The 23,459-nt window shown below is 43.9% G+C and overlaps 1 protein-coding gene across 1 annotated transcript in view; it reads left to right on the top strand.

Moving 5' to 3' along the window:
- The first annotated feature begins 796 nt into the window (after positions 1-796).
- Positions 797-23,459, top strand: part of lrrc4cb (leucine rich repeat containing 4C, genome duplicate b) — a 40,749-nt gene continuing 18,086 nt past the window's right edge. The window contains exon 1 of the mRNA XM_035159494.2: positions 797-1,896. The gene's annotated coding sequence lies outside the window, so the exon portion shown is untranslated. The remainder of the gene's footprint in view (positions 1,897-23,459) is intronic.

Genomic DNA, 23,459 nt, shown 5'->3' on the forward strand with positions numbered 1-23,459 from the left:
ATTGTGGTCCATTATGTCACCTAATGAGACAGGCTGTTCGTCTCAGATCAAATGAACTCTCTTGTCTACCTGCAGGTCGGCAGAGTCACCGAACCTCCTCCTCCTGCAGAACCACCCAGTCTGCACCACTGGTCGAAATGAAATGTTCTCCTTTTAAATGACCATCGCCAGTAGATCAGTGAGCAGCCGTGCAGAAGTTCCACAGGGTTTGTGAAAGGGACAGATTGGTCGCACAAATACAAGCTGATTGAAAATAACAGGTTGGGGAAATAATGTAATGTTCCAGTAAGTCCACAGCATTAATCGTTATTACACGGTGGACACGCTGCTGTGTCCCAGCTGTTGACGTGGAGGAGAGCTCTACATGTTGCATGAGGACGCAGTGGGTGGAAATGGTCCTGTGTTGGCTGACTGGATGGAGACTGACGCCTGTAGGTGGCAACCATACCTCATCAAGAACTGAATCACACGTGGACGCGCATCCCCCCCCCCCCACACACACACACTCACTCAAAGACATGAGATCTGGGGCTTTAAGCGTTAATGCTATTGATCCCTGATAATTAACGACCTCTGGCTGATTTAAATGGACAGATGGACGGGCGCGCAAAGTGGTCAAAGTTAAAGTGGTCCCTGGGCGACGCGCGCGAACACGCTCACGCCTACACGGGGCGCGCACCTGCACTAACACTCGCCTTACAGTCACTCACACACACACACACACACACGCACACGTGACTCCGTGCACACGCAGATCTGTGCCCGGGGACCGTGATTTCAGCGCGCTCGTGGGGGCTGCAGCCATTAGGAGCCGGTGGCAGGAACACGCTTCATTTGCAGCGCACGGACGATGCCGCCGCGTCCACGCCGCGCGGATCGCACACACGCGCGGAATCATCCCCGGTAGCCGCGCTTATGTAATCAATACATCGGGGGTTTTGGAAAGCGGCGTCTCGCGGATTCTCGCCCTTCGTCTTGATGGAAAACGCCGCGCCACCATATGCTCCCGCAGCCGATGACAAGCCATTGGTGCTGATGCGACGCGTGTGATGGTTGCAGTGGGACGGATATCCCTTAATTTTTATCCAATAGGCGTCCTCAGGTCTTCTTCTTCTTCTTCTCCTTTCGCAGGACGCTCCCGCACCTCTCCGCGCTGACCTTATCGGCAGTGCTGTGAATTGGGCAGCAGCTGCTTGTCATGTGTGTGCGCGGATCTTCATTTCAAAGACAACGATGATGCGCGTAAAGACGCATCCAGGCGGCGAGATCCGGAAGAATTAGCGCACTTTGGTTTTTTTTATCCTTTTGGTTTTCTCTTTTTGTGGGGGATTTTTATTTTTTTTTGGAGGGGGGCAGAAAAGAGGAAACCACCAGTGGGAGTCAATTTTGGACTGTGACTGGTTTTGGACGGGGGGGTGCTGGGAGAGAGAGAGAGAGAGAGAGAGAGAGAGAGAGAGAGAGGAGAGAGAGAGAGAGAGGAAAAGGGGCCTTTACAGACTTGATCCCCCCCAATGTGAAACTCTGCAGGATTTCCTCCTCCTCAGTCCAGAGGAATATCTCCAGGTTCCAGGCACCAGGCCACTGCTGCTGCTGCTGGTCATCCGAGGAAAGGGGGGGGTGGGGGGTGTGGAGGTTTTCACCGTGCACATCCGAGGGAATCGTGGCGGCACCGCAGATCCGCGCAACTCTTTCTGAATGTTTGGCATTTTTTCGCATGCGAGCGTCCTGACTTGTGGCGGAGGGAGACGCGGACTGCAGCAGCCTCCAGGTCCCTTTTCACATGGAGATTTGTGCCTCGGTCACGGCGCAGCGGATCTTGGAAACGGGGACCGGGGCCCTGCTGCTGATTTTCCCCGCACTGCTCTCAACCTCGACTTCATTTATTCGAGAAAATGCGTAAGTGTGTGTTTTTTTGTTGTTGTCTTACTGCATCCAGGGGCTGCTCGGTGTGACATGCTGCTGTAACATCCCCATTACTCATCGCCATTTAACCCGTGATGTGTGGCCGGATCACTCACACACTTCCATGAGACGATACTTTTTCCTCAAGAAATGTCCTCTTTTCACCTCCTCACGGTCGCTGTCTCTCGTGTGTGTGTGAATGTGATGCACAGAGAGATAAAGATGGATAGAGACAGAAGAGAGGTTGAGGAGGTGTGTGTGTGAGTGTGAGGAGGAGGAGGAGGAGGAGGAGGGGGGGGTGTTAGCTGGTGCAACAAATTGTGTGTTTGAGCCCCTGTGTGGGTCTGTCTGGAATAGTCCCTGTTACCAGTAGGACATTACTGCTACAGAGGAGGGGGGGAAAAAAGGGGGCCTACGTCATGTGGTAATTCAAATTCAGTTCAGGTATTCTCAGCATACACACGTTTGCAGTGCCGGATTGGCCAGGTGGGCAGACTGGCCCACAGGAAGGGGGCTTTCGAGTTGGCTCGTGGGGCAAAGGAAAAAAAAAAAAAGCTCCTTATATAGGCTGCTGCACGTTGACCCGTGTACGTCTGCACAGCGAGCAGAAGCCCCCCCCATGGGCGACGTGCTCACCTCCAGCAGGAATTAGGTTGCTGTTTCTCCTGAGCACAGCCGGCATGAGCAGATTATCCAGGAGATTCCAGTTGTCAGGTCCTGCAGTTGTTGCTTTTGACAGTACATACCACCCCCATTCACCCCCACCCCCTCAATTCACCCCCTACCCTTCTCTTTTTTTTTTATTTCTCTCAAACATAATGCATGTGAACAGGAGCTGTCCGGCAGTGGGAGGTGCTGAAAATGCCCTGATGCTGAAAACACTTGTGTGTGTGTGTGTGTGTGTGTGTGTGTGTGTCGGTTGAAATGGGGAGAGGGAGCTGCCGTCACATCTGAAATTGCTCGGGCTGCTGCAGCCAGAAAAGCATTCCCACTTAAAACCTGAACCGGTCCTCAAGTGTACACTCACACAGTCACGCCTGGCGCTTTTTACGACCCGTCTGTAAAACGAAGGACACAGTCTGTAGGTTTAAAAATGAGGCCCCCCCCCCACCGTCATTCCGTTGGTTAGCACAGGACGAGCGGAGCCTGCCCATCACATTTCACCTATAGCCTGTTTGATTGGGTTTGAGGGGGAGGCTGATGTTTAAATTGTGAAGTGAATCATTTGCTGCAGTGCCATTTCAGCTGGTAGGAAAATGTGCATGGTGTATTGTGTGCAGAGTTCATTTTCAGCCATGCTTTTACACCAAGATTTACGGCTGTTGTAATTATTTTAACTGCAATGCATTCGACTCCACATCCCCTGTTACTCCAGCGCCCTGCGATGCTCTGGTAGCTGCTAAAATTAAGGCCACATAACCATTAAGTGTCTCTATAGGGCATTGGGCCACCATGAACTACCTGAGCTGCTACACTGAACTTTAAGTTTCTGAAAAAACTCAACTCGATGTGGCTATTTTCTCCAACTGCTTGAACTTTAAAAGGTGGTGAGTAACATCGTTCCCAGAATCACCGTGGGGCCCAGACACGGTGACCAATATACTGCCAGGGTGGTAAACACGATTTCCCTGCTCAGGAAACAACTCGGGGAGATGTCGTGTCCCGTGGATTTGGATTTGTCACCTCTCTAACACTCCTCTGTCATCGCGACAGAGACACCAAAGCATAAGAGAAGTGATCGTTCCGACAGGCGTAGCTTTTATTGGCATTCACCTGCCCGCCGAGGGAGCGAATGGAGGTAAACGGTGCCAGGACCACTCACCAGAACGGCCCTGACAGAAGCCGTCACTGTGGGAAATAAGCACTTGGGCGAATAGATTACTTTTCATGCGTGACACACATGCAGTCAAACCTCTGGTTCAGAACAGGGTGAGCGGTGACTCATTTTCACGTCCAAGGTTTTTTTTCTCTCAACGCTTTTGTTCCCTGCACAACCTGCTGCGTCAAAGAGACGGTTCATACATTAAGTGCAGCTTTACGCGACGCAGTTCCATCACTATGTTGCTCCCTAGATTTCTCCTGACAAGCTGCCTTCTTACACCTCACACACACGTTTGTAGTGAGTTGATTCATAGTGTCTTGTCTATTTTTTTTTTTTTTTTTCTTGCATCTGGAGACGTCAGAGTGGAGTAATTCAGGATACACATCTGTTCCTCGCAGGTGGTCACGTCGTCCATATATCTTCCCGGCATCATCACTTCAGCTACATTTTCTAGCCATAAGTCAAATCATATAAGATAAGATAATATACTCAGATAATCAGCTCTCTATAAAAGTCAGAGATTTCTTATTCGAGCAACAGCAGCCAAAAAAAAACGAGCAACTGGGTCTGCCAAGGTTTTTACATACAACACTAAGCATACTGGGATGTTAATAGCCTGAAGGACCAGTTACACAACCGCGTGGAATAAACTTCCAGTTTTTTTATTCATTTTTGATGTCAAATGTCCTGTCAGTCAAACTAGGATTCTGAATTTACTTCCTTCTCCTTGGGTTATGGGTCAAACACAAACAAATAGTTGCAACCAAGTCTGGATTTTAGAGGAACTGTTTTAAGAGAAGAAAATCGTGCTTTGGTTATTCTTCATGGGTTCAAACATCTGCACCCGAAACCAACCTGGACCTGTCTGTCATTTAAAAGCTGGGACCCCGACCCAAGCAGAATCCAGAATCCTTGAATCTCAACCCAGTCGGACATTTAATCCATCCTCCACGAGGTTTTCTATTATTCCTCTCTTAACTTAGTCCACCCTTGATCCACTTATTGTCACGGTGATGGATGACAACTCAGTTTTTGCACAACGTAAATCAGACCCAGGGCCTGTGGTAATAGAGCGGGACCCAGCCCGGACCCGAGTGACTGTATAACACGTGGATCCAAACCTGTACTGGTTCCAGGTCAGCCCTGAGGTCCTAGGGTCCGGCCTGACCTGTGAAAACCGATAACGACTATAGCTGGGTTTTGGAGTTTATAATTTAAAGGCGTCACCTTCAGCTCTGGGACAATGTGATGAGCATCTTTTGACATTTTATAGGATAAGTGCAGTGCCTGTGCAAACCCTGCCTGTGTAGAATGGGTCGTTCACTTGTCCTGTCGTGATCCTGGTTGCAGCTTTTTCTTTCTTTCTTTCCGAACTGGAGAATCAGTTGTCGTTGTTGTGAATGAACCCGTTGTTGTGAACGTGCTGTTGTCGTGATGGACAACGTCACTAACATTGATGTGTCTCAGCTGCAGCTGCTACCGAGCACCAGTCGCCTGTTTATTCAAATCTTATTAATATTGAGAGTATCATGTGTTCAAATTAGACCACCTCCATTGGCCAATAACAATATACCTGCCAAGTGTGGACCCATTAAGATGAGCGGTTCAGCCATATACAGACAGAGATTCCTGGAAATATTAGATAGATACGTTACTGGTAGATTATTCAAAAAACAAAACAATGAGGATATTAACCCCCCATAAAAATAATAGAACATGTTTTACCTCTACAGTAGGTTGCACCTTGAATTGAATCGATGACAGTGTAACCTTCTGACAAGCCCAAACACGTCTTCATATATTGACGACATTTGTTAAACTACAGCAAATCTTTCTGTCCTCAAACTATGAAGTGATTTAGATTAATGCCCATTTCTTAAAAAGAGTTGGGTTTCAACCTGTCAACAGCAAACATGCTGATTCATTTCCAAACGACTATCTTCTCCTCTGCACTTACGCTTGTGGCGACTGATGGGGGCAGTCTGTGTTTTTGAGGGATATGCTTGACTATACGAGGGCCACTGTTGTGTTGTTTCATCAATTTATATCGTGGTCCCGGCCTCCTGCACGCTCCTCCGTGTGATATGAGGATTGGTGTTGGGAGTGGTGATAATTTATGGCTGAGGTCCCTCCAGGCTTGTGCTTTTTATCTTAACTAATACAGAGGGATTGTGTGCATTTCTGTGCAGCATGTGTCTGCGTGACATAAATAAGCAAGTGGGATGCAGCCCGAGATTAGACTGACTTCCTGCCGGCTCCATTTTGATAGATAACAGTCTGTATCTTTCCAGTAGCACCTCCGCAAAACATGTGTTTGTGTCGAGTCAAGAGACAGGCCAATCTGAGCGGGTCGGACTGCTGGGCTGTGAAAGAGTCCGACGCATGCCAGGCTGGAGAGACTTAGTATTCACTGTGGCAGCTTAAGTTATGCCTTTGTGCACCAGAAAGAGGATTATTCAGCGAATCCCGCTCTGTGTCATTCACAAGTCTGCATTTCTAAATCAACAAATATTAACGTGGAGAAGTATGCAGGGGGCTGGATCCGCGTGTGTCTGTGGATCCAATGCAACAGTGTTGATTCATCATGTGAAGAAAATCATAACTTATGGCACAAATGTCTTAATGACTCATTGACTGTTTTGACTGCAGCCGTCGGTGCCGTATTTCACCATCTGTGTTGTGCACCATGTGTCTGCAGTGGCCTGCAGCAGCTACCAGCCTTCAACTCCAATGAGAGCCTCTGAGAGAAAGAGTATGTTCAGGCTGCGGGTGCCGCGTTTCCGCCTCTTCAGCAACCAGCCACATCCGGCACGAGCCGTCCACGGATTCCTCCGCACTGAGCACACACGTGCAGCTGAGCCACATTCTCCCGTCAACTTTATTGTATGTGATTAGAGTTATGGAGGAGCTGTGATGTGAGGCACAGCTGAGTACCGCCCACTGCTCTGAAGAATGCATAATCACAGTAAACAATGCCCTAGAGGCAATCACAGCTTTTCTACAGTTATATTGCTTTTTTTTTTTTTTTTAACCATTTCAGAAGTTTTCTTCAGATTAGAGGAACAAGAATAAAAATCAAGACCTATAATGCAGCTCGCACGGAAGCGCAGGAAGCTGTGCATCATGGGAATTGTCCCCGAGAACATGCAGGGCTGCGTTTTGAGAGCAGATTTAATTTTGGATCTGATCCCAAGTTCATAAAACACTGATTAGTTCACAAAGACTTCGCTAATCGAATGTTTTATCTCCTCTCCTCTCAATTTTTACAAACAGAAACAGTGAAAACATGCAGCTGAGGGAATCATCAAACCGTCAATAAATATAAAGTATCACAACAAGCGTAGTGCTATTGATTTTCAGGCTAATAGATCCAGATTCTAATCTTTTTCTACACTGCTCTTGGTATCTAATCTGTCACTGGCAGACAAGCATGTCTCTACTTCAACCTCTCTAACTTTGCTCTGCTTCACTGATCATACATCATGTAGACCCAGTAGTGGCAGAGATTTTCTCTTTTCATGCGGGGCATGTATTTGTCGAGCAGGGGCTTGAGAAAAGGCCACATTTTAAGGTGTTCGTTCAAATATGGTCTCGAAATTAGTGTGAAACTGGAAAATAATATTTAAGAAAACTTCAAATTTGGTGCAGTTTGACCCGAGATATCTCTAAAATCACAAAATCCACACGTACTGGGATGCATGTAGAGAAACCGCAGCTTTAGATTTGGGGATTTTCAGTCTTTGTGGCCTGATTTTAATTTCTCTAAGTGTACAGTTGAATCACAGCGCCTGCTCCTCCATGGAGGACGGCAGCTTGCAGTCACAGCTGTGAAAACCCAGAGATAGAGGGGATAAAAAAAAAAACAAATCTATGTCCATATAGAAAGTCCTGAACTCATGCAGCATTATTCATCTCTGCTCCGTCCATCTGCACACTCAGTATGTTCCAAACAGTCACATATCTGCCAAAATATGGTGCTAGTGAGATTGTGACAAACGGAGAATATGGACGGTCAGTGGAGGAGAATATTCTGTTTCCCTGGACAATGTGATTTTCTGTTTCAAGCACAAACTGGGCCAGCTGCTGGAATCCATGTTGTAAAGGCCACAAATCAAATCTAGCACTCTCTGAAACCTTAGAATAGTGGATATAGTAAAGTGTTTCTTCACTTGTTCAGGAATACAAACCAAAATGAATAGAAACAGAAAGTTCTTTTTTCAAAGGAGATATATAAACAGTATGTTGAGATACCAAATACAATACAAATAAGTCTGATGTACTGGACTATTTATGTTCATTTCCAGTTAGCTTTAAATCTTTGTACGTGGGACCTTAAGAGACCTGAGCCGACAAAACATGTGCCCAGTATAAACAGTCGCTACAGTTGGATAAAAATCTATTAATAATTCTAATAATGTCTTGAAGCATAATGTGCAAACACGAGAATAAGACCATGTAGTTGTTAGATGTTGAGACAAACCTGAGCTGTTGACATTCTGGGAAACTTCTTAATCTACTTTAGCCTGGATGATGTTGGATGTTCGACGCGGAGCCACAACCCAAACACACAGAATTACAGGTTCAGTTAACAGGCAGAGGAATGAAAGACACAACCAAGTCACTGCTACGAATATCTGTTGTGGTTGTGGTTCTAGATCCGTGCTAACAGCTGTGAGGAGGAACTTTGGCAAAGTGGGTGTTGTGGTGCTGAATAATAAAGTTAGAAAACCAACATGCTCACGATGACACTGCTGGTGTTGTGCAGCTGCAGTGTTTACTGTGTTTAACATCATGGTTTAAATGTGTTCACCTGCTAAAACGTTATAATCAGCACTAAAACGATACAGTTCACACTGTTGGGAGAGTCATGAGATTCGCAGCTTTATTGGACAAATACATGTTTTGGTGTTAGTTGAAAACTGAACAGATGAACAAAGATGTTTTAATTCATCCTGAGGGGAAGATTGTGAAAAGATCATTTCAAGGGAATTTAACCAAAAAACTGTCAACAGATTTCACTCAAAACTAAAAAAACTTGCAAACCTCACAAGCATTTAGGAGATGAACAAAGATTTTTATCATTCATGTGAAAAGACAATTTCATGGGAATTCATTTAAACAATGGACGTCTTTGATAAAGCTTGCACCGATCCAGTGGATGCATTTTACCGGCTAAGTGAAACATTGGTGTTTCACTGATGCAGTCGAGGGATCGTGTGTCAGGGCTCATCGTCATGCCTCAGTGGATCTTCACCAAATTTAGCAATCTTCTTGTTGTCAAGTCAAAATCAATAATCCCACAGTGATGGCGGCACTAGAGGAATATTTGGGCAACAACCTAAGTCAGTAGGATTCTGATCTCTGGATAGTTCATCCAGTGGTTAAGATATTTCAGTCTGAGACAAAGTGGAGGACTGGGAGGCCGATCATAACACATTAGGATCCCTGAAAATCTTTAACTGAATCTACAATATGACGAATTTCCTTCTTCTCCCTTTGACTTTTTTGTGGTTTCCTAATTAGAGATTCACAGAAGAGGACTGAGAAGAGAGAATCGAGTCTTTACACTGCAAAGACCACGGGCAGCTTGAGCGTGCATCATGATGAATCGGTTGCAGGCCACCCGCAAAAATACGTCCGCGCAGCACAAATGTCGCCTCAACACACAACTGCACAGCAGAATGCAGCACAGTGCAGCACAATGAATCTAACTGCAATCGCGATCTGCAATCCGCGTGCAGACGTGAACGCGACGGCCGCTCCGGTGTTTGTGCTCCATCTGCTCGTTCTGCACCCCCCCCCCCAATAAAGAGATGACCAATCAGTTTCTGCTGAAGCGACAGAGCGTGCACGGTCACATGACTGTCCGGTGTAGGGACCAGCGTGGAGTGAACAGGGAGGCACTGATTTTAAGGGGTAAAGATTTTGAATATATGGGTCGATAAAAAAAAATTTCATTCCGAGATGTCATTGTCAAACCCTTAAAACAAAGAAATGTAACTGAGGCTTTGAAATTTTAAAAACAAACGCAAAACGTTATAATTAATAAAGCTATAAACGGAAAGAAATCAAAAATACAACTACACATATAGGACTTTTTATTAACAAGATAAATAAGATAATTGTCTCAGTGAAAAATGTAACATAAATGCTTCTTATTATCTCTGCATTGTTCATTCACTCAGAGAAAAGTGTTTATATTGATGCACATCAGCAAACTGATGTAAATCCCTGTACGTCTGCTCATGTTTGTAGTTTTTATCGGCTGACCAATACATCTGGCTTCAGTGGAAACCCACACAGGTGGCTGTGGGTCGTCCACTGACCAAACGGTCTGCGGTTTGATCCCCGGGGCTCCTCCATTCCACTTGCTGAAACGACCTGGGGCAAGACACTGAACCCCAAATTGTGCCCGACAGCTGTGCCTTGATATGTAATGGAGATAGTGCTGCACATAGAGGAGCCGAGTGTGTGACTGGCACAGACAACACACTATGAAGTGGTGAAGTTAAAAGTGAGAGCGTGTGATTATCAAATCACACGATCACGGAATAACTCATCCTCCGAATCGCGCTGCACTAATCCCACAAACACCAACGAGCGCCACACGAGCATTCTGCCATTTCAACGAGTCAAGTTCAAAAGCTCTTGTAGGTGAAAACAAGCCCTTGGAAGAGCTTCGCCTCGAAGCCCGGGCAAATCTCATTGTCTGCTTATCAGCCTCAAATTTACTCCGCCTTACTGAGATATTCCCTCCGAGAATTAGGGATAATAGCTGAAGTGATGACTGTCGTGATGAGTCTCTATCTCGCTCGTGTTCAATGCCCTCCCCTCCTCCCTCCGTCTCCCTCTCTCCCAACTTTCCCCCCCTATTTATCTAATTCTCCACATATTAATATACATTTTATCTGCTGCCAGTTCATTTAGCTCAGATGTCTTTGATGAAAGTATCCTAACGATACTCGGAGCCATGCGACGCACAGAGTTTTTATGTCGTAGCTCACGAGGAACAGACAGCGATTCATGATTCGCCCGAAGGGACTCTCTGAATCAGTGTAAGAATAAAATTTATATCTGGTTCATTAATACTTTGGCATCTGGTGCAGATTTCTAGTTGCTGGAATACACTAGATTGGCTTAGTTGGCAAAGATGAAACCTCAGTCACTGGCGCCAAGTCAAACACAACTAAACCGACAAGGGGAATCTTGTAACGTTGACAAGATTGCATTTTTAGTATGTGGCGGAAATTTGCCTCTGCTACATTTGTATCTTTATGACAACACTGTACTTCAGCCGCAGTGTTTTTCGGGATTTGAACATGGCAGTTAGAACATCTCGTTCCCCCGTCGCCGTGAACTGATGCATTATTGGTGAACCTCGCTGTTTGCCACGAGAGCATTTTGTCCTTCACATTCAAAGGGAACGAAAGAGGAAACGCTCCTGTGATGATGTTCGTTGTGTCGTGTATCCTCAATAATAACAAAGTCGCTTTGATATGTCGTGAAATGTATTAAACCTCGGTTGAGCGTCGGGGCGCTTTAATGACATTTGCCGCGCATTTGTTCTTTCCTCTTGTTTTCCCGCATCCTGAAACCGTTTTAAGTCACAGGAGATAGTCACGTCCCAAACATGTGTTTTTTACAGTTTATCACAATCAGACACCGACGCCGCGTTCAATACATATTTTTGCTTTTGCTCCACAACACAGGTGCACATTGAATTCATAGCTCGCGGCCTTGAGATCCACATAATAACTTTACTATAATGTGTGTAGAAAGAGGACGGTCACTGGGTTTATGTTGAGAGAAGAATAAAGCTCTTTCCATTTCTTCAGCTCCACTTTGAACAGACTTTCTGCTGCTCAGATTATAAAATGTTCCCAACAACAGCAGCGTGTCAGAGGTGGAGCTCACCCACAACACGAGAGAGATGTAAGACGACAGTTAAAGCGGCTTTGTTCACGCCTGCCGGCTGACGCAGTCATTTCTGCACTGTGCAATTAACTCGTGGGTCAGTCTATGACTGTGGATACCAGTGTTCTCAGGGCAGCTCACAGACTTAAGCAACAAATACAGGATCAGGAATAGAAACCAAACAATTATTTGATTTATGTTATTTGATTTTTTTTTTTTTTTACATTTTGACCTTTTAACACCGTCTCATTATAACGAGGCGCTGTATGGTAATCATGCACATTACAGGCTGGAAACATGCCATAAACGAGCTGGCACTCATTAGAGCACATGCCTCGGTCAATTAAGGTCCAACAGTCCCCTTAAATTCAATCAAGCTGCACCACATTACCCACACTCAGAGATGTCAGCCTCCTATGTGTATGCCATGTTTCTTCATTAAGTTCCCTGAAGTGTTCCCTGGATAATGAGTGAGAGAATTAGTGCAGATCTCGCAAGGTGGACAAAACACTGGATTTGCTCTTTTGTCCGGATCTGTGCCAAAAATCGCATGTTCTTTTTTGGCAGATTGCATATTGAGATCAGATGTTCACATGAATATTCTAAGTCTTTACATTAAACATAGGGTGAAATATATCCATTCTCTAGAGTCTGAAGGAATAGTTGTTACCCCACAGTAACTGTAGAAAGATCATTATACGGATCTACACCACGTTTCACCTGATAGTCGATATGAGCACTTTACCCACGCAAGATTTATTTTCATTAAAGCTCTCTGCTAAAACGACCATGTCTCACAATGTTACGCACATTTTTGCTGATTTAATGGATTCTTCTTTGGCTGATTCCAAATCTTTCCACCATAAACTGCCCAGTGGTTCTTGTGTACTCTTGCTAACTATCAAAATGATGATAACATTATCTTCTTGGCGTAGTTAATTAGATAAACGCTTAAAACTTTACACGTACAGTATGATACATCTGCCCAGATTAAATGGAACATTATTGATGCATATCTGTTCATTTAAATATTTACAAACAAACATTGACTTGTCGCCATTTTACTTTACAATCTTCTAACCTCAGAACTTAAACCCATAACGATGCCTCAATAATGTTTAGGTTAGCAGAGGAAAACTGCTTTAGGTGAGTTGGGTGTTTAATAATTAATTATATTTTTGATGAACTGATTAATTGGCTGAAAGATTCACTGGCTCTTGCTGATCCAATGTGTGTAAATGAGTCTAAATGTGTAAATATGTTTGGGTTTTGAAGACATCACCTCATTAATCAGGAAAACATTTAGCGCATTAATCAATAATGAAGATAATCATTAGCTGCAGCTCGAGTCTGTGAGATCTTCAATCATCATATGCAGCAGTTTTCTGTTGCACTCGAAGCTCACTTGTGCGTTTCCCTCTCAACGTCTTCGAGGACACGCAGACGAGGCGGAATTCTGCAAGCTCGTCTAACTAGCACCTGCTGCTCGGACTTTAATTATCCAGGCAGGGAATACTGGCACAAGCAAAGAGGGAGCGCCGAGTCGTTATCTCATTCACACCGTGGAAATTGAACTAACAATGTTGGAGACGGTAGCGCCGCCCGACTGACCCACCAAACGTTTGGGTTTAGCGGGCCCGAGCCGGCGGAGCAGGTCACACGAAGTGCAGTGTCGATATTCCTGCAGCTAAGAATAAAAATGTGATTGTGAAAACTTCCTGAATGTCAACTCCTGCAGGCGCAGAGGAGGAAAGAGACGTGTTTTTTTAGCTTCACCGTCATGTACTGTTGAATCAATATCATGGGTCTGAAAGAGCTGAGAGGGAACGAGTTTATTCCAACCTGAAGAGCAGCATGTTCCCTGTGAATCGCAGAAAAACATGGTGATAATCTACATCTGAAGCCGTCTCAACAGATCAGATCACAAGTAGAGCTGCAAATAACAATTATCTTTATAATTATTATCATATTTACCAATTAAAATGGATACTTTTTTTGCTTATGTTTTCTCTGTGCTTGTTTTGACAGAAAAGCATAAAATATTCACATCTAAGAGGCTGAAACATCACAAATATTGACCAACAAAAAACTGAATAATTGTTCATTATAATCATTCTGAATAATCTATGACTATCTTTGATAATAAAAGATGTGAAATATGCTTTTAACTGCAGAAATGTTACAATTTTATGACTTTTTTTGTCAAATATAATAGAAAATCTAATTTTTCTGTTTCTATATGATGGAATATAACTAATCAATGATGGACCACCAGAAAGCCGATAACTATTTTGATCATTTCCGTCATGTTTTCGAGCAAAGATGCCAAACATTTTCAGTTTTTCGCTGCTGAAATGTCACAATCTGAAGCTTCAAACATGAACATACATTGAATCTGTCACCTTTCAAATGTTGTGCGGACAAAATAAGCAGTTTGAAGACTTCCCTTTACAATCTGGGCGATGAGCATAAAATATTCAACCTCAACTGGGACCCTACGAGCGTCAGTAACGCTATGCCTGAGTCAACCGGTGTCTCCCAGTTGTGTTTTCTCTCTCTCACTGGTTGTGATTATATGTAGACTATGTATCCTGAATCATTTAATACAGAGTGGAGCAGCGAGGGCTAAGGGGCATATGGCATCGCTGGAGCCGAGCCATGTGGCTTAAGGCGGGGTAAACGCATGGGCAGGGATAGCTCGGTGCATTAGCTGCTCGGCTCTGCGTCGTGTCTCACTGTTGTCTCCACAGCGAGCGAGCTGTTTATCCAACAGCAGTAAATGAAACAATACAATCAGACTTTTTTTTTTTTTTTCCCGTGTCGGAGCCTCTGGCTCTGTCAATACCGTTTGTCTGTGCATTCACATGAGAGAGAGAGAGAGAGGAAGAAGAGGGAGAGAGAGAGGCAGACGGAGAGAGGAAGAAAAAACAAAATCCTTGGCGATGAAAGACTGCTGTATTCACACTTTATCCACGGACAGTTTGTACCAACACTAACATTCTGCTGAGGCTATGATCGGCCGTGATTGGCTAAATGCACTGGAGAGAGAATGCTGCCGCTGAGCTAGAGCGCTGACGACGGACTGTGTGTGTCGACTGTTGATTATGGGGAGAGCCTGTGGTTCCATCTATTTCATATTCATGAGCCAAATGGTGCACGATGTAATATTCATGGACAAATTAGACGTTCAAAACACCAGTGTGAGTGAGGCCGTATGGAGAATCATAAACTCCTTGCTAACCCGATGCACAAATCCACATCTCGAATCCTGGTGCTGTTTCCCTGCATCTGAGCTGCTGATGCTGAATATAACCCACTGGCTTTTTTTTTTTTTTCTTTCTTCCTTTTTAGTAGCACAGCCCTCTGCACTTCTCTCCGTGCAGCAGCAGCTTCTGCAAGCGTCGGGGAAAAGAGAAGACAGCCTTTCCTTTTTTAAAAATATACATCCTGTTTACTATACAAGAGGCCGACCGGCTTGTAGGAGAGCGGCTTTGTTCTGCCTCTCTGATCAGCTGGCTTGCGAGCAGTCGGGACGCAGAGAAACACAAGTGTGTCCAATCAAGCTGAGTCTTTTTTTAAAGGCCCTGCAGTCCTTGGGCAGAGGCCGCGTTTATGACCCAAAAATCGAGGAGGCAAGTCTGGCCCTCGTCCAAACCCTCCGGCTCGTATATGTTCAGTTTGAGCATATCCAGAGGAAAGTGCAGTACTGCGAGGAGGCCTCACGAGGCACCTGTACGTGCGTAACTGACTCTGTTAGCGTGTGCATGTGCATGTAGTATGTCGGATGACGGAAGAACTTGTTAACCTTCAAACCTGCTCTGGTTTTAGAGAACACATCGAGATGAGATGCACGGTGCAATGGAACGTGAGATATTCAATGAGGTCAAAAAAAAAAAAACCAACACGTGTGCCTCTAATATACTGTCACTCAGGGATAATATAATCAGATGATGAATGTTCTCTTCTTACCTTTGACTTCAGTTAACCATCAGATTAACAACCACCTCAATTACATCAGCTAAATGGGAAACTGCGGTGATTTTTGTGATTACAGTGCGTTTGGTCAATTACGGTAATGGTGCGGTTTTGAATCACATCTTTCCCCATTAGGTGATCAGGAGGTGTTTTACACCCCAGTGGGTCTCATCCCGTCTGGAGTTCGTCCCTAAACCGAAGGTCACAATCACAGGTCAATGACTGTGTGTGTGTGTGTGTGTGTCTGGAATCTATTCGAACAGACCCATGGGCTGGAATTGATGGCAAATTAGATGCAGAAATTACGCCGTTAAGGCAGTTAATGTGATTTCATACCTTAATTATTTCATTTCATACCGTAATTGCTTTGTTTTATATATTAAGCAGATAAAATGTGATATCTATCTTCTCAGTTCTCTGGGATTCTCCTTTTCCAATTGGATATGAGCCCAGCAGAGAGTCACAATTACCCCCAGTATGATTAGTATGATGTTAGCTGGATGCTATTCTGCTATTCTGCATTTCTTCTCTTGGGTCGGAAGTTTGTTTCTACTTTGACCAATCACGAGCAGCCTTTGGTTGCAGGCGAAAAAGAGGCGGAACACATTGACCTAAATACGTGGGCTTTTTAATTTATCTGTATTTATCTGCAGACAGCTGTTAATAGTGATGAGCCAGAATGTCGTCTGGACCTAAAACACCTACAAAGGTATTGTTCCTGGTGTTTTATGTGGAGAAACATTCAGCTAAAAGCAGTGAAGGGATCCAACAAAGAACTTAGTTAGAGTGCCTACTCACGGTATCTGTTCTTAGATATTCTCAGGCACTTCTCACTTTTACTCCACTGCTTATATTAGCAAGTATCTCAACTCTCTACATTTGTATAAAAAACAGTGTTTTATGTTGATAAAGTGTTGGTTTTTGTCATATTTTTAAAAAGGATCCCTGTCGAGAGGGGAATTGATCCACTGATCCAATCAGAGCGGACAGGTAACATTAGACCCCGCCTCCTTTAACGAGGGCAAACGGCAGCATCACTGGTGAAGAATAAAAATGTTTTACTTCAGACTGTCGCGTTATGGAATATGCATGTAACTCTACTGTTACTTAAACACGTTTTGTCTACATGCATTTGTACTTTTACTTAATTAAAGATGGAGGCTTGGCCCAGATATCCACCGTCTATCAGATATGTCAAAGCCCCAAAATATTGGCCTTTGCTGCCAGAGGATAATTCGCTTTCATACGATGGCTGATGGGCTCCGAGATTGGCTGGTTGCAACTGCTTTTGTGTGTGTGTGTGTCTGTGTGTGTGTGTGTGTGTGTGTGTGTGTGTGTGTGTGTGTGTGTGTGTGTGTGTGTGTGTGTGTGTGTGTGTGTGTGTGTGTCTGTGTGTGTGTGCGTACACGTGTTGTTGCACTGCAATAGTTTGTTTTCCTCGGAGTGGATTTGTGCCAGCGTGCCCCGTGCTCGTGGTGATCAATAGGCATTAACTTGAGACAAGTGTTTTGTCAAGTAGGTTGTTCAGTGAGTGATTGACATCTCTGTGCTCCACCCAGACATCAGCATGAACCCGTCCTGCGCCTCTCGGCCTAAGTGACTGAGCGCTTCACTCACCAGGCTGTCACATCTTTTCAAAATAAAAAACACTGCAGCGCTTCCCGAGCTCGGAAATTATCCATCAAAATATGTTTCGAGATCAATCTTCAGGTGGGAAAAACGGGTTCCCGGGGATCGAACGCTGGCTCGGTTCCTCAGCGTTTTTTAAAAATAATTTGTACGTTGTCATCGTGTGTTCACTGAAGTTTCCCTCCAAACCAAAAATCATTCATCGTGACACCGGTTCGTTGACCGACCGATGTTTGAATAGATACGATTCATCAAACGGGGAATTTCCCTACTGAGAGTAATAACGTTTATCTCCACGTCTGTCCGACCTGTTGTAAAGTCATGGTTCACAAAGTTTGGGACTTTCTAGAGAAGGGTCGGGGTTTGATCAGTATGAAACCTGAATTCACTTCCACCTGAAAATGAGCAGCAGAGGATGAAATGTTGAATAAATATCCATCCGTCATCGTATCAATAGAGTTTATCCTTCAAGGAGAAGCTGCAGCCGATCCCAGCTGACAGTGGTCAGGAGTTGGGGTAGATCCCGCTCTGGTCTTGTATTAATATGTATTTGACATGTAACAGGCGTAGTTTATAGATAGATGGATGGATGTGTACTTTATTGATCCCAAATTGGGAAATGATTGTGTTAAAGCAGCAATAACGAGCAATAAAACAGATACGAAGAATTAGAAAAGCTCAAAATAGAATGTAATATACTTAAAAACATACTAAGACACTGTACATACTCCCTAAGTAATGATACACAATAAAGTACTAGAATACACAGTAAAGTAGGAAATATGATAGAACAGCAAATACGCCCATAAACAAGAGACTAAATACAAGAGATGACAAACTATGAATAAGAGACAAGTGTGCAAAGTTGCACTAGTTGTTTGCATTTAAGACATTTAAGTTATGTAATGAATGTTTTTTCATCAGCTTTTTGTTTGTTTAGTAGCAGGATTAGGCAAAAACTACTGGATCGATATCCTTGAATCTTGGTGGAGGTTTGGTGTTGATCCAGATCAGGGGGCGGACCCAGGAAAGGTTTTTCACCGTATTCAAGGTTGCGTTATTAATCTTTTCTGTATTTGAGTTGATATCTCGGGAAAATAATTCACGGATCTTGATGAAAAATGTCAGACTGATATTTATGAGTGTGTGTCCACATAAAAGTCTGGATCCAGTGAATTTAAATGGGGTTTTACTGGGGGACTGGTGCTTGGCGGAGGTAGACGCTCTGAGTTAGTTACTGCTGTAGATGGTGGTTTCACTTCAACCAGCTCGTTGTGTGAACTGTTGCGTTTCTCTATGACGTTGTAAGGTCACAACCTCACGATGTAAGAGATATTGTGACATGACGCTAAACAATTAAAACTGAATTTACCTAGATGCTTAAAAAAAGAGCATCTAGGTCAATTAGAGAGTAATCTGGATTATTTAAACATTTACTTTGTCATCGACTTTGTACGTTTTGGACACATTAGTAGACAAAGAATGGATTACAAGGGGAGGAGCAATGACAGGGAATCATTCAGGCTGCAGACCAGTCAGTGGACACCAGCTCTTTCCTCCTCCTCTGTTCTCTATTGAGTTTGATCTCTGTCCTTCTGATTTAGATTCAGCTGCGAAAACTCCTGTGTCGAGATCCAAAGCACTGGTGCTGTTTGCTCTCAATAACATTCCAGTCCATGCATCCATCTCCCAACTGCAGCTCAATTGATTTCCTTTCACACTCTCCCAGTTCCCGTCCCTCTCTGCAACATCTAATGAGTTACAAACCAATTTGCACCTGATTTCACATGTCGACTTACACAGATGAATAATCACAGAGACTCGCATGTTCCCTGTGCGGCTGCTTTCTGCTGCATCACACACTGGAACAATGGTGAACGCCTCACTAAGCATGTCAGGCGTATTGTATTCTACTCTAGATGCATATTAATGTGGACGCTGTCTGTACATTAACACCGTCTGGACTGAAACGTACAATTCCTTGAATAGGAATTTGCACAACAAAGAGGTGGCCTATCAGTAACTGGGGAGGCGGCGAACGTGGCCGTGGCCTTGGAGATGTGCAACAGGAGGGATGATTTAATTATTGAAAAGTCTTGTGGGCTCCTTCCCTTTGCTTCCCCACCCCGACAGCGTTCAAGGTTAATTGTCGTAGGTTCAGGCCAATCTACCACCAAGAGCACAAGGGAGGGGACCAGAGGACAGCCGCCACGCCAGAATTCAATTTTATTAAGATGATTGTGCATTCAAGCAGTATTTTCCATTAGGCATTGATTCCTACCTTCAGGCAGCTTCAAAGAGTCGCTCCAATTTTCTGCACGGAGTTACCGCTCGTCCCCGCTCCTCACGAGCAGCGCTGCAGATAGAAAAAAAAAAAAAGCAATGCAACACATTGACTGCAGAGCCAAACGTAAGTAAAAGGGAATATGAAACGTCCTCTGAACCGTGTCCTGAAATAAGGCTCTTGGCAGTGGCATTAACAAAAGGTGTTTGGCATCGCAGAGGCACTGCAGATAGACGCAGGCCATTCCAGACACCGGCGTGTTAGCGTGTCTCAGCCGTTTAGAGGATTGCTTGTGTAATACCATCTGTATTCAGGGGATCAACACCCACTTTTACACCAGGGCAGGGAGAGAGGAGCAACAGTGACTTCAGCCAACATCTGTCGCTTCCCCTCTATCCTCCATTCACTCATCCGCCAGTCGCTTTCATCCACTTAAAGTAGTGACACAAGACCGGATATGTTAATTGGAGGAACAACTCGCTCCTCACACTGAATGTGAAGGAGAAAAAGTGTTTCGCTCGACGCAGAACATGAACTGCGACGGAAACAATGAGATTTAATGCTCAGTGAATGATTCATGGATTCAGCTCCATCACGTACAACGGGAAATCCAGAGCATAAACGGGAAACCTCCAACGTGTCGTGGGGAGATAAAGGTGAAATAAACCAGTTAGTAAGTCAAAAGCTGGAATTCTGAATTCAGGGGTTCAAGGAGAAAGTGCAAACTGGAGCTGGAGCGATAAGATAACAGATCCCTTAGTTCATCAATCAGCAAACTTTTCAACTGTTTCTGATAATTAAATCATTTAGAAGAAGTTTTAAAGGAAAAATAACAAACATTTGCTCGTTACAGCTCCTGCTCACATGTTCGAGTGGAGGCTTATGTTGCTTTCTTGGTTTTATGTGATAGTAAACTGAACATCAACAAGTGTTGGAGATTCGATTGAACAAAACAGAGAATTGTGAGGATTTTTCAATAGATTCTTTGTTCTTTGTTGACCAAATAATAATTAAGTTTTATTTAAATTTGTAAAAAGTAGAACCACAGACATTTAATAGAGGCCCAGTTCCATATCCATAAAACATTTCAATGGTGCAAATCTGATTGAAGGATAAAGACGGAGATTCCCAAAAAGCTTGATAAGGTGCTGGCAAGAAGTTTCAGAAATCAGTTCTTCATTCAGCAAACTCAGGTCCGTGGGCACCATGAGAGTTTAAAAACACGAAGTGCTCTCAGAGAGTTTATTCCTCCGCTAATGCCCAAACTAACCATGTTAAAGAAAATGAAAAAATGATTCCTGGATCTGAATCCACTTAATGGGTTCTCCCTTGGGTCATGACCAACCCCGCCACAAATAGTAATTAAAGTGGTTCAGTATATTTAGCTGAATCCTGATAGACAAACAATTGGATGAGGGATGAAAACGTGACCTGTAGGCGAAGGTAACAAATCCTAAATGTTCATGATGACGTAACCAAGTGAGTCCAGAATCCAAAAATGGCTAAAACAAGTCTGCAAATGTCACAGGCTTTATTATGATTTGTGGTTTGACTGTGTCTGTGCCTTCAGGTCAGAAACTTTATATCTACAGTTGGTTGGGACGACAGCAGCGTGTTGGACTTGCTATTGGGATGATTAATACAGTGAATTAGAAAGTAAGTTCCTGTTTAACATAATTACTTAACCTAACTCTCAGCTTATGGGGTTTTATTAGACCAAATGAAAATACTGCATCTCTGATAATTAGATTTGTAACAAGCGTGCGAACATGGATCCTGTACTTTAGCTCGTCTGGACTTTTTCTATTGATGTGCCATGAGACGCATGATGAATTAGTAAAGAAAAGAAAAGCTCACTTTAGGAAAGTGCACGTGCGAACACCTAGAACCTAAAGCTAATTAAACTGTTATAGATTGGGGAGGATATTAAAGACAAAGAAGGTTGGAAACTGAGGTTGAGGAAGATGCGACGTCCGACATCACAGGAAACGTTCGGAGATGCAAATCCACACGAAGCACAAACTGCTGTAACTTTGTTGTTTCTTTATACAACAACAGTTTTTACAGTCTAATGTGCGAAAGATGAGACGCTGTAAAACTTTCCGTTGACACAGCAGCCGCTCGCTGCTGTTCAGGCCACACTTTGTTTTTCTAACTTTTATGAGATTTTTTCCTTGACAGCAGCTTTGATAAATGATCATAGCAATGTCCACAAAAAAAAAGGGACCAGTCCATTTTGTTTCTCCTTCATCCTTAAGTGCTTTTTATCTTTGGAAGGACGAACCCGCTCTTTACTTTGCTTCTGGCTTGCAGACACTTATTTCCATGTTTTCTAATTCATGTGGGTTATCTTACGATTGGTGCTCTTGTAATGTGATTCTCTGGCGGTGCCAAGTTTTTTGTTGTTTCTGTTTGTGCAGTCACGTGGTCGCCGGCGCTCATGCTAACGACCCGGCTCTTTCTCGCTTAGCTCCAAAAGAAGCTGCTGCTGTTGCTGCTCCGTGAAAAAAAACGCAGAAGCATCATTTTCTGTGGCGAGCAGGAGCAAAAAACAACAGAGAACAACAGACTCTGTTTGTGAAGTTACAGATTAATTCTCATACAATCAGTCTACTTTCATTAACAAGGATCCTTAATAATGTATGCAAAACACACACACACACACAGACACACACACACACACACACACACACACAAACCCAGGGAAGATTAACTGGCGTAACAGATACAAATAAAATAAGAAGCAGGAGGTTGCAGCCATGGATCTGAACCACAGAGAGACAATTAGTCTTTTGGTTGGAGTAAACGGGTACATCTCACACACACACGCACACACACACACACACACACACACACACACACACACACACACACACACACACACACACACACTGTAGTACACTCCATTCCTGTACCACTGCTGTCAGAACAAGGCAAAAACAAGAAACTCTGTTGTTCAAATATAGCTCAAAAAGCAACTCTATCGTTTTATTTCCCCACAGACTGAACAGGGGCTGATCAGCACTCCCTAATTTTAGTTTGGCGGTAATTGACGTGACAATATTTTTGGTCTCGTAGCGTTTTCAGGATCAAATGAACACACTTTTGTTCGTGTGTGTGTCAGTTTTAATGGGGCATGACACACTGTCTGGGTTTATAAATCAAATAGTAGTAGAACACTCAAATCTTAGCTGGAAAAAAGTAAATGTGAATATACAAAATGAAGTTTAAATGATTAAATATATATCCTCACGTGCACTGTACATTTGTTTGTTTGTTAGTTCTTTTTAGGTCAAGTTGCACATTTGCATATTTGCTATTTCGGACTCGTTCCCATCCCACAGTTAGAGTAGTGACAGTTGCAGTTTCTCTCAAGACGTGATTTATCAAACCGTGAAGTATGTGGAAAACAGCCCTCTTAAATATTGCACATTGAAAAACCAGAGCTCTTTCCATTTTGGAGCAGCCTCTGATTTTAATTACTATACATGGTGAATTAGCTAATGAATAATGAATGGATTCCTCACACTAAGTGCTCTGACTGCTAATGCACTCGCAGTTCTCTCACTCTACAACCTCCTCACACACTGCCAATGTTGCTTTCTGATTCGGTCTCTTTTCAACCCCTCCTCCTCCTCCTCCTCCTCCTCCTCCTCCTCCTCCTCCTCCTCCTCCTCCTCCTCACCAAGTCGGATTCACACACACACACACACACACATTTCTTCCTGTTTTTGCTTCTTATTTTTCACTCTCACTCACATTTGATTAGATTTTCCTCTGTGAGGAATTATTTAGTGATGATAGTGGAGAATGAGAAGGAGACAGAGAAAGGCTCGGGGACAGATTGGAGACGGATAGTGGTTCTCGGGGGAGCGAGGGCGAAAGGGGAAAGGTGCTTTGAGGAAAATGAGAGCTGGGGGGGTGGGGGGGGAG

The sequence above is a fragment of the Hippoglossus stenolepis genome, chromosome 1 (assembly GCF_022539355.2).
Source record: "Hippoglossus stenolepis isolate QCI-W04-F060 chromosome 1, HSTE1.2, whole genome shotgun sequence".
Classification (NCBI taxonomy): Eukaryota; Metazoa; Chordata; class Actinopteri; order Pleuronectiformes; family Pleuronectidae; genus Hippoglossus; species Hippoglossus stenolepis.